Source organism: Rhopilema esculentum, chromosome 3 (assembly GCF_057945365.1).
Source record: "Rhopilema esculentum isolate cy_ngs chromosome 3, ASM5794536v1, whole genome shotgun sequence".
NCBI classification, from domain to species: Eukaryota; Metazoa; Cnidaria; class Scyphozoa; order Rhizostomeae; family Rhizostomatidae; genus Rhopilema; species Rhopilema esculentum.
The window spans coordinates 6,065,790-6,077,730 of NC_142817.1; positions in this window are offsets into that span (position 1 = coordinate 6,065,790).

An 11,941-nucleotide genomic window follows, 5' to 3' on the forward strand; every position below is an offset into this window, starting at 1 on the left:
ATATCTACTCTATTGAGATCAATTTTGATTATCGCCAGTCAACATACACTAATATCATTAGCTTCTCATTACTAACCAATACCTGTCAGCATCATGGAAATCTGTTCAATACTGAATAGGTTTTTGTCTATATTCGCACTTTACACATATATATTATCTCTGTATGAGTCAATTTACGTCAAAAGTTGTCTTTATGCAAAAATATTGAATCTGCACTAAATCAAAACATATGATATATCAAAACATAGGCGTAATATGAAATGCTAATATCACCATTGACAACAGCTCTTTTTGACATATTAACGCTTAATTATTTTGCGTCGTTAATTATCACCAAGCTACCAGAGTTATAATCTCTCGGGAAATGATTTAGTTTATATTTAAGCAAAAGTAAATAATAGTTAGACCAGTAAAACCAATCTGTAGCAAAATAATATTCATTATGATTGATCAAATTAACTTCTCGTACTGCAAAAAGTCAGAATAGCATACAAAGCCAAAACATAGCTCACAATACTGCAGTGCTTTTTTTCCGATGTCTTATACTCTGAGAAAAGTCTGGCTAAAAGTGATAAAATATTGTCTGCTATGCTACTGATTCTTTCGGGCTGATTTAAAATCTTAAGAATGAATGAACAGGCAAATATTGAGCCAAGAAGAAAAAACTAAAAACACAATTTTTACCTCAATTTTAAATTCAAAATTATTAGCTGGCAGCGTAATTGAGTTTTATTGAATAAGATCATTATATTGGCCATATGGTTTTCTCCTTGTCAGCTGGCATAAAGGCATTATTTCAGACAGAGAGATTACCCAACAACATTTTTGATCTCTAAATTGATGTTTTAGATTCCTTGTGAAATTTAAACCATTTTCTTGCTAGATCTTTCCTGCTTGCTACCAGCTAACTGTATTAGTCTCAAGAGCTTGCTCAAAAACGTAATTATTCCTTGAACCCAACAATAACTCAGATTTCAAAAACAGTGTAATTGCATACATTTTTCTGAAATCCTTTATCCCAGCAATTAAAGAATGGTTTCCACAAGTTTCATAATCATAACAAAATCTTTTGCAGGCGATAAAAACTGCCCCTCGATGTTTTTACGTGTTAACGGTTTGATTGTCACAGGTAATCGCAAAAATAGAATGCCTTGCTCTGGTGAAGTGGAAATGTTCATTTAAAATTACTAAAGAGTTGCACTAGAGGATCGTGGCGAATCGTTAAAAGCTACGATATAGAATGTTTAAGTAAAGATAACTAAATAAAGAAATGTGAGATTATAGGTGTGAGGATGGCTCAGTTGTTAGAGGCGCTGACTACAGACCAAAGGGTCTGTGGTTCGAGTCCCTGGCATGACCAAACTTTCACCCAGAGTGAGGAGAGTCGCTAGCTCTCTGTAATTCCAGGCATAGGAATCACGACGTGTGGTCACATCGAGAGGAAGGACCAGGACAATGCTCGATAAGCATAGCTTCTCAGTGTCCTAAAAACTACCTTAGCAACAGATACAAATACAAACACAAATAATATTTTGTGCAAATAAATGAATAACGCTGTAGATACACTGATTTTTAAAAACCCTTGACATAGTCGTATAATTCTTCAATGTTTAGATGAATACATTTGATGCAAGGATTTTCACAAGAAAGCGGTGAAATATTAAACTCAAATGTAGTTTTACTTATCATGGATGGCTTTAAGTATTTCCTGAAAACAGAAGAACAGTAAGAAATATTGTTTACTGTTATGTATCTTTTTATCTACGATGGCCATGGGTTAGACAAAGGCTTATGCTCGTATAATTTCGTATAAGGAACAAGAAGTAGTGTGATATATTTAGTGTCATGATTATTTCTGTATCAAGTCTGTTTAAAAAGCAATCATAAAAATTGATAAGCATTTATAAAAATAATTTCATCCCTCTGATGAAGAACATTTCTTTGTATTAACCCATTTTGTGAACAATTTTGTTATGCGAAGCATGGAAAATTACCATGCCTGATTTATAAATGATCTACAAAAGTTACTTGCTCTAAACTAGTTGGAAATCAACTAGGAAGTAAATCGACTACTAATTTTCTTGATTTCGAATAGATCTTGAACACTTTTGCATATCTACAAATACAGACAAATACAGAATTTAAAAAGATTTGTTGTTTTTAAACTTGCATCATTTCAGAAGTATTTTGTATTTAAGGACCAATGCTTCAAATTTGATAGGGATGGCAGTTTTGCTTTGATAACGTTAGCTGCCAATCGTTGCCTTTAGACAGGTTTCGTAAATTCTCATTTTTTATTGAGTCTTTATCGTAGCAAAAATTGCTGCATCTTCTTCAATTTGATTCAATTTTTTTACAAACGTGTTTGCAAGGGCTGTTTTCGAGGCTAGTTATGTATTTTCTGATGCAGTAATGTAGATAATTATGTATTTGATAATTTACCTTTAATGTAGATAACAAGGTGATACAGAGTGACATTTTTCAATGTTTCAGAAAGAGAGCGAAATTCCCGATCAACCCAAAATCCTATTTGATAAATTTTGTTTTAGTGTTCAATTGTTATGAAACTGGATGTGGGAACAATAAACCAATTATCAATCACCCATTGCAGGGATACTAATTGGTGTAGTGAATGTCACCTTTCTTAAAAATTCCGGCTTAGTTGACAAACTAGTAGGTTTCTGGGTCAATAAAATATCAAAACCTCCGTACATCACAGCAGTTTGATTTTGTTAGGTTGGTTATGTTCATTTTTAGCAATAACAAATTTCCTAACTTGACTAGGTCACATACTGGTCAGACGAAAAGACATCAATGGTTGAATATGTTTCTTCTTAGGCATGTACTCGAGAAACAGACAGTCTGCTATCATGGAGGTGTGGATTGAGACTTTGCTTTATGCTCACTGATTTAATACTTTGAGGCAGCAATGCATAAGCATCAATTATTCATTCTGCTTTGTCATGAGAATATCTAATTTTTACATCGAACTGACCTTGTGAAATTTGTTTCGTTTTCTAGTTTTTCAAAGCGGATCTGTGCTATATTGTCAAACGATAAATTCAAATGGCGAGTCACTGACATAAATCACACGAAACAACATGATAACATCATTATCATAAATGGATAGAGGCATGAAACGCCAGGCTTATTTTGCATTTCTGAGTAATTGTAAACATAGATCGTTTTGTTGTTTACCTAAGTCATTTTTTTCTATAGCAAATGTACTAAAGTGCTAAATCCTCTAAACTATCAACTATAATGTCAATGAAAATTTCAGCTGCACCGGAATCTGCCATGTTTATAATAATTTATAGATTTAAGGTCAGTCAATTCAAGCCAGGTTTTACTTGTGAAGAAAAGAAGCCGAATTTACCTATTAAAACAGTACTTTCAATTTCCATCAGCTCCTCTGCATTAGAAACATATGTAGTACGATATCCGGGGTAAAACAAGAGCAAATATTTTGAAAAAATTGGACAAAATCATGAACACCAAAGGCCCAATCACCTCTAACTGCCTGAGCTCCATGGCTCGCAGCAAATGCTAATAACGACTTTCTTTTATCTTCTTAGCCATTTCAAGAGACTCTGGGTTTATATATCTATTCTTATGTAAAAAGGCCTGTTATTTTCATTTCTGAGGTTAGTTTTTACGTTTCGTGAGAAATGAAGGAGTTATTGGCGATCTTCTACGCCAAAATTCGCCATCTTGGTTTTCAGCATGAGTAGACAGTGACGTCACGGGAGGGACCCGATCGTCTCCTCCTTCGAGTTTTTGTATCGTAGTCAATGAGGGAAATCTAACATGTCCAAGATAAGCGATATTTCCAGAAAAAGTAGTGGCAGCGAGGATGAGATTTTTGAAGGTAGCGCTTACATTGTTACAATAGCGAGTTCCTCCCATGACGTCACAAGAGAACGGCGAATGATGATAAAGCGACTTGGCTAGGCCGCACTATTTTGCTTAATTTCAATATCAAAACGCTTTTATTTCAAAAAAAGTTCAGATCTACTATAAGAGCAGTGCAACGCTTCAATTAAGAGAATAAAAAAATCATGTCACAGGCACTTTAAGGCTAGGAATGAATTGGCACCAACAAAGATTTGCACTACCTGCCTGCGAGCATATACTGCTACGAACTCAAATATAATCTTATTCACCAATAATAGATCCATCTTCTAGGAGCCTTATCAGTATGACACACAGTCTAACGATATTACAAATTCCTAATACTTTGGTCTTTTATCCAAGGAGTTTGCAAAAGTGACTTTACGAAAACATGCACGAGGACTCACACAATCACTAACAAGGCTTCCCTTCTTCGTGTTCAGAGCACAACTTTGTTGTAAAAACTGAATTCTAGCAAGAAGATAGAACATACATGCAAAAAATTTTGTCATCTGTTCAAGAGACCTTCAAGCCTGCATACTTTAACAAAGAGCAATGTTCATGGTAATTAAGTAGATTGTTAGCAAAAGGAAAAATCATTGTTTATCTTGCAACCTCACAAACAACCTTTTCTTTGCTTTAGATAAACTTTGCTTTTATCGCTGATAGTTGTTGTTTTTCTGCAATCAATTTTGTTATAGTTAAAGTTAATTGTAATTTCACAATGATAATTAGGTTAGAAGCCCTCTTGGCCTAGGAAAAGCAATTGGATATTTGCGCTGGTAACTTTTTTGTGTGTTATTTGATTTCCGAACTCATTTTTTCTCTCTTTTTATACAGTTTGACGCGGTTTGACTTCCACAACCAATTTATAGGACTTTGCAGGCAAAAGAATTTTATTGAATTTCTAAATTTCCTAAGATGAATGTGTAAATCGCAATAAAAAAGACGACAACGCTCAATCTTATCGCAGACTGGATAATATAAATTTTTCTTGAAGCTTGAAAATCCAACTGTGACGTCACATTCCACATGGGCTGCAGTCAAAGAACAAAAAGAATTGCTTTGAAACCTGAAAGCTGAACTTCTTACCCACAGTTTAGTAGGTCATTCAAAACAGTTTTATACTAAACGCTGTTTTTATCTACCACCACGATTTCGTGTTTAAAAGGTTGCCTCGCTAGATCGTACTCGAACTGACCAGGTCACGATAAGGAAGTCAACATTTGAAAAAAATTTAACTGGGTGTTTTGGGTCAAAGTGGGAATGAAACAGGTGTTGACCCCAGTGATGCGCCTAGAAAATGTCACTTGGGGGCTTTCAGAGGAAAGTAACAAGCTATGTATTTAATCAACTGTTTCTCCATAGTAAACCATGGCAACAGTACATAAAATCATGGCAATGTGGGTAAGATATATTTACGATAAAATATATTTCCAAATACCAACTTTATGATAACAGTTCAGGAAAGAAATGATGATGTCAAAGCGTAAAAAAATTAAGTTTGTACCGCAAAATTTGAAGATGGCACAAAATACCGGAAACATCGCATACTATGGCCATCTTCGAAGTTAATAAAGAACAATCGTGACTAATGAAGTAAAAAAATAACAGGTTGGATTTTGGTCAAACTTCATATTCACGCTGGTATCATAGACATTAGGAGGGGGCGTGACGCCACCTACACCCCCACCCCATCGGTATATCCCTGGTTGACCCTTTCAAATCGGGGATGAGAAATAGTCAACAGCAGGGGCGGATCCAGAGCAAATTTGAAGGAGGGGGAGTCGCTAGTGGGGGCGCTGAAAAATTTCCAAAAATTGTTGACAAGAGTACGCTTTATACAACAATTTCAGATCCATTTTCAGAATAAACAACATAACTTTGAGGTAATCCTTGAAGCAAATTAACCTATCGGTCTCAGAAAATTTTTACCTGTTTCTCATTCTTCAAAAAGGGTGCACAATTTTAAAAAAAGAGGCGCTAGACTTGGTTCAACTTGTCGAGGGACTGCCCCTAGTTGCCCCCCCTAAATCCACCACTGGTCAACAGAAGTACATTTGAATAACCTGAAATGTTTTAGACTCAAGAAGGTACTTTGAAAAGAAGAAGATGCAATAACATCACCACTGTCACTTCAGAACGTGACATGTAACAGAATTCGTGTTTCGTTTTTTGCTGCAATTAGGTCAATTTATCTTTATATTATCGTCACTTCATTTTCAGTGTTAAAGTTGATCTCCATCCCCCCTTGGAAATGTAGTGTAGTGGAATTAGATATAAAAACGGTCTAACCCGGATAAAAATAATATAAAGCTGTAATTTGGCACAGATGTTCTATACTAAGTTGGAAATGACCAGAAAAAAAGCCCCATCAATTGGACATTGGGAATTCCTTATTTGGGCAAATACCATAATGGTGCACTGATCAGTAGAGGTTCAACATTTTAATGTTGCTAAAACCACATAGTATGTACATCTTTTGAAAGATAATTTCATGCCGAATAACTTTTATTTAACATATGTACCCTTACAATATGCAAATTTTGTGGTGATTGGCTGATCCTCTTGCTGGATATTTTCATTTTATATCGCAAATTCTATCGATGCAAAACCATTAAGTGTGTGAAAAAGATAAAGTATGATAATACCTACTTAGCCCGGGCTGACTTAAACCGGGCCCACTCAGCCGGGGCTGACTCAACCCAGGGCCACTCAGCCCGGGCTGACTCAACCCGGGCCCACTCAGCCCGGGCTGCCTCAACACGGGCCCACTCAGCCCTGGCTGACTCAACCCGGGCCCACTCAGCCCAGGATGACTCAACCCGGGCCCACTCAGCCCAGGCTGACTCAACCCGGGCCCACTCAGCCCGGGCTGACTCAAGTGAAATTTGTTCACTGCAGCAGCAAATTTCGGTCAAATCTAAAGAAATATCTAAATATTCAAAAAAAAATAACTCGCGACCAAACGGTCCAAGCAGCATGATTTTTTCATTCTAAACTAATTTAAAGATGAAGATTTCAATTCTGACAGTTTTTCAACTTTTTTCATTGACATCCTCCATCTTAGTAATTTTTGTTACTAAGACGTAAAAAACACTGCCAAATTCAGTGCAAATTCAAAGTGGCTGCACAAAACTACAGCTTGATGCTGGGCCAGTAATATTCCCTTTTTCCCCTTCTTGACCAGAAAAAGAGATAACTTCCAAATTGCGTATAATCTCAAAAATTGCAAACTTTTCAATTGAGAAGAGCGCACATGAAAAAGAGGGTGTTTTGAGAGTACCTAGGACCCGAAACTCGGAAAATAGTTATGAAAAACGGAAAACCCGGACTTGGAAATTGGAAAATCCTGAGACAAATATATATACTTCAACGTGGTTTACATTTTTCCTTGTTCTGCATTAAAACACCTTCGTTCCCGCAGTTATTACCAGCAAGAATATTTGTCTGCAAGGCACATGGTAGATCCTTGTCTTTTTTTTCCAAATGAAGATGTCATCAGTGTTTGCGGAAAAACAGAATTTTAGGGAAATTTGTCGTAGATTGCGGAAATCTGGCAATTTCTCAACAGAACGAGGGAATTATACACACTTGCCGGGACGCAGATTTTCTCAAAATAATACACGGATTGCAGAAATTTCAAAATGTTTAGCGGGATTCTTAACCTGCTCCTTGTTGGATAGAATTTCATCATCGCATGTTTTGATCTTGTTAATATATAAGTTGTTCATAAATAAACTTATATACATTCAGAGGTGGCGCCAGAAATCTTCCGACAGAGGGGTTGGAGCTTCCAACAGGGGGCTTAATTGACTATAATAATATGCAGTTTTCGTACGTTATTTTGTCAAATTTGCTCCGACAATAACCTAAAATTTTCTTCCGAGAGGGGCTAGATGCTTTCGATAGAGGGATTATAGCGCCCTAGCCCTCCCCTGGCGCCACCACTGTATACATTCTATTGCCCAGTTGCCCCCTATCTGCTATTTTTGACCAGAAAGTACTTATTTCCACATTGCAAGGGCGTGTATGTTGAATAAAAGTTGTTCAGCATGAAACTGTCTTTCAGAATATGTACATATAATGTGGTTTTAGCGATATCAAAATTTGAACCCCTGCTGATCAGTGCGCCATATGGGATTTGCCCAAATAAAGAATTCCCAATGTCCAATCGATGGGGCTTTTTTCTGGTTATTCCCAGTATCGTATGGAACCTATTTGCCAAATTACAGCTTTTTATTATTTTTGTCTGGGTAAAATCGTAATTCCACCACACTAATGAGCTATAGTCAGGGGTGTAGTTTTTTCTTTTTCTTTCTTTATTTAAAGTTGGTACAATTTTTAGCTATGCACACAAGCCAATTAAAACCAACTTATTTAAATTACCAACGCTAAATATAATATAAATCAAATATAACCGATGTTGCTAACATATTCCTCGCAAATATTACAATTAAACGATGTAAATTCTGAGATCTTTTTCTTGAATATTGATAAAGTAGGGGAGTACTTTATCTCATTTGGAACTGAGTTCCATATTTGGCTACATCTGTATGACACGGTATCAAATCCATATATTTTGTAATGTGGCTCTGCTGTTTTGAATTAGTGCTGAGCCCACTTGTTTTTCTCGCAACATTCCATGCAAGAATCCCCCTTGTTATTTTGATAACACTACACCACCGGATATAGTCTCTTCTGTTCGTCAGGTATTTGTAGAAAAGGTATTGGTAAAATTGTTAATGATTCTAGTAAAAATTACATCTAGTACAAAACTTGCTTTCGATTTCATTCCCAAGCTCTACATTTCTTTATAATTAGACCTTAATTTTTGTTGGGTCTCATATTTATAAAGATTTGTGTATCTGACCCTGTAATTCTAGAATAATTTTTAAAGTATTTCAGTGAGCCAACTCGGTACGTATCAAGAGGTAATGTTCAAATATTTGTTAGTGTTTTTCCTTCATCAAGGACTACTAGAAAATGAAACAAACTAGCACAGTAAAAGGTTTATTGAGTTTTTATCAAACTTTCTACGTACAATTCTGGCTTATCGTATTTGCTCAAAAAGCTTGGATTAGGTGTCAAACTGTCGACGAAATTCCAACCTGGCTATCAATCTTGTTTAACTCTGCATTATTGTTAAGGCGATATTATCCGAAAAATTTAATATGCAAAATGAATAGTTCTATGATTACTTTATAATTCTGTAGAAGGGTGCAATTCTAAAGAAGAGCGTGTCTTATCTAAACCGATTTAACTACAGTTGCAAGAAATGCAATTTGTCCAAATAAGGACTAAAAACGTCTGTTTATTTGGGAAATATATGTCTGGCTGAAAATATCAGCGTTTGAATCCGTTCTTTAAATGTAAACAAAAAAAGCACAAAGATATTTCTAATTCGTCTGACAAAACAATTAAATTTCCGACTTGATTATGCAAAAAAGAACTCACTCATAAGCGTAGAGGTTGGGTGAGTTTGAGAGGGAGGGCTGCAGTTATCCTAACCAGGCAAAATTTGTCACATTTCAGGCTTCATTCGGGCAGTTCTATCTCAGTAAAGCAATAATATACAGGCAAGATCCGTATTAAGCCCCCGTAAACGCATAGCATCCTCTACGCTACCCTTGGTACTAGACTCACTTTTAAGATAAAATAAAATAGAGGGTCTCACTCCATTTTATTTTATATATAGTGAGTCTGGTACCCAGGGTACCTCTACGCCCATCTGCTCACGCCCCTTCCAAAACGCATTATCCCCCACTCAATGACTCTAAGTCTTGAAAACCTACCTAAAACAGTTGAAAAAGGTGCAGCCTAGATGTCAGAGCTCAGTGTATCTTCGCTTTCAATTAAATTTGTCCGTCGGACGTACAATCGTCACCTTGTCTGCGTTTTAGTTTATCTTACTTGCCTTTAGACGCTCATCCCAGGATTGTACTGATATTAGTCTTGCAGTCATACAAGGGTTGTTGCAAGGCTGCATTTTATATTGCTACTTTGAAAGAAATGAATGAGCAGAGGTGGCATTAATCAATCATCAGAATTTTTTTGTTTCTACAAATAGCGTAATTTCGCAACAACTAAATTCAATGTTGTCTTCGAATAAGGCTTCTAAAAAAATTCCCAAGGTGTTCTTGAGTAAAATTTTCCGAAGAAGACAAAAGTTAGCCTGTGCTCCAGACCCCTAACTATGTTACAAGGCACCCTTTGAATGTTATTTTTATAAGACGTCCTTGTGAGACTCCGCCCCACCCTCACACTCCATATGTCACGAGAAGGCCCAAATGTTGGTTTTGAATTAGCTGTTATCTAAATATTCAGGACAACATCGATTCAAAATGAGTTAGGAAATAAGCCCTTTTCAGCCAATGGGAAAAATTTAAATGTTTCTAAGCCAGATTATTTCTTACAGGCAAGATAAATTACAACTTATCATTCTCATTGTATCTGGCCTGTTTGCAATTTATTGTAAAACATTTTAAGGAATGAGAGACTTGAAATTTACAACCACCACAAAGGTGCTATCACGAGGGGCATTTCGCTACCTAAAAAGGGTACGAGTTTTTTGGGATTTCAAAATCTTTAGAATCCGTATGGGGAATTTCGGATTTCTGAACAGCTTTGACAGGGATTTCCAAGTTTCTTGAAATTTTCTTAAAAGGACCCCGGGGCTTTTAATGGATGTAAACTATTCTTAAGTATTTTGAAAATGTGTAAAGGTATCATAAGCTGATACGTACAGTGGCGTACCCAAGGGGGGGGGAATGGAGGGGTCCGGACCCCCCCCCCACCCCACTTTTTTAAAATATGGCCCTCGAGATTTGTCCAAAAACGATGTAAAACTCATTAGGAGAGGGGGTGTAGTATACTGTATGCTTGTGTCAATAACAATTGTAAAATGCTTTGCTATTTACCGTAGCTAACATGAATCAAATAATGGGGAAAAATTTTGCAAAAAGGGCGTTTCCCCGCATTTGCGACTGATTGAAGGGCGTGGCCCCCAAAAAATTTCCTGGGGGCTGGGCCCCAGAACCCCCCCACTACTGCAGCCCTGGGTACGCCACTGGATAGGTAACCTTTAAATAAATGAAATCAAAGCCAAGATGACTCGACTAGATACGAATATACCTTTTTAAAACGAAATAGAGTCATTGAGTCATGAAAGATAAAGAGATGTCAATGCATACGCAAGTGCGCTTAGAGAAGGCACTAGTTGTGAGCGCTGGACAATCAGGAAAAATGAGAGAAGGGGGGGGGGGGGGGGGTTGATGCATTCGAGTCATGGTGTTGGCGTAAAGTATTAAGAATACCATCGACAGCAAGAAGAATAAAAAGTATGTTTTAGAAGAAATAAAGCCAGAAATTTCATTAGAAGGCATGATTGCCAAACAAGCGCTGGCTTTTTTCTGACACGCGATACGAGCTAGGGCGATGGAAAAAGGTATTATTTTAGGAAAGTCAGAGGGAACAAGAAGGCAAGGCAGGCAAAGAACAAGACGGCTGGATGTAATGAAAGAATCAACTGGGATGTCCTTGCATCAACCTGATGAAACAGCAATGAACAGATTAGAATGGACATTGTTTTCAGAGGATCGCCAAAGTCGTCAGCGTCTTCATGGTGCTTAACAACAATTTATTAACAGAGTTCTTGGGTGTGCCGTCATAAGAGCATATCTTTAGAATGTTTATATCACCTAACCACATCACCTAAAATAACATCATGAAGTTCTCTTTAAAATGCGATATTGGTTATGTATGTAAAAAATCTGATATTTGGTAAAAAGGATTAGAATAGAATTATGTATGTAGTGATATTTGGTAAAAAGGATTAGAATAGAATTTTGCTAGCGAATTACAAAGTTTTAAACAGCAAGGAAATTAGAGAGTTTAACAGAGGACTAGCCTGTGTCTTTTCTCAGCCACTTCGTGATATATCTAGCTCATTTTGTACATATAAAGGAAATTCATGATGCTCTTTCAGATTATCGGATCCAAAATAAAATATTCTGACAATAGATTACGTGACGACATCACTGTCGCCTGT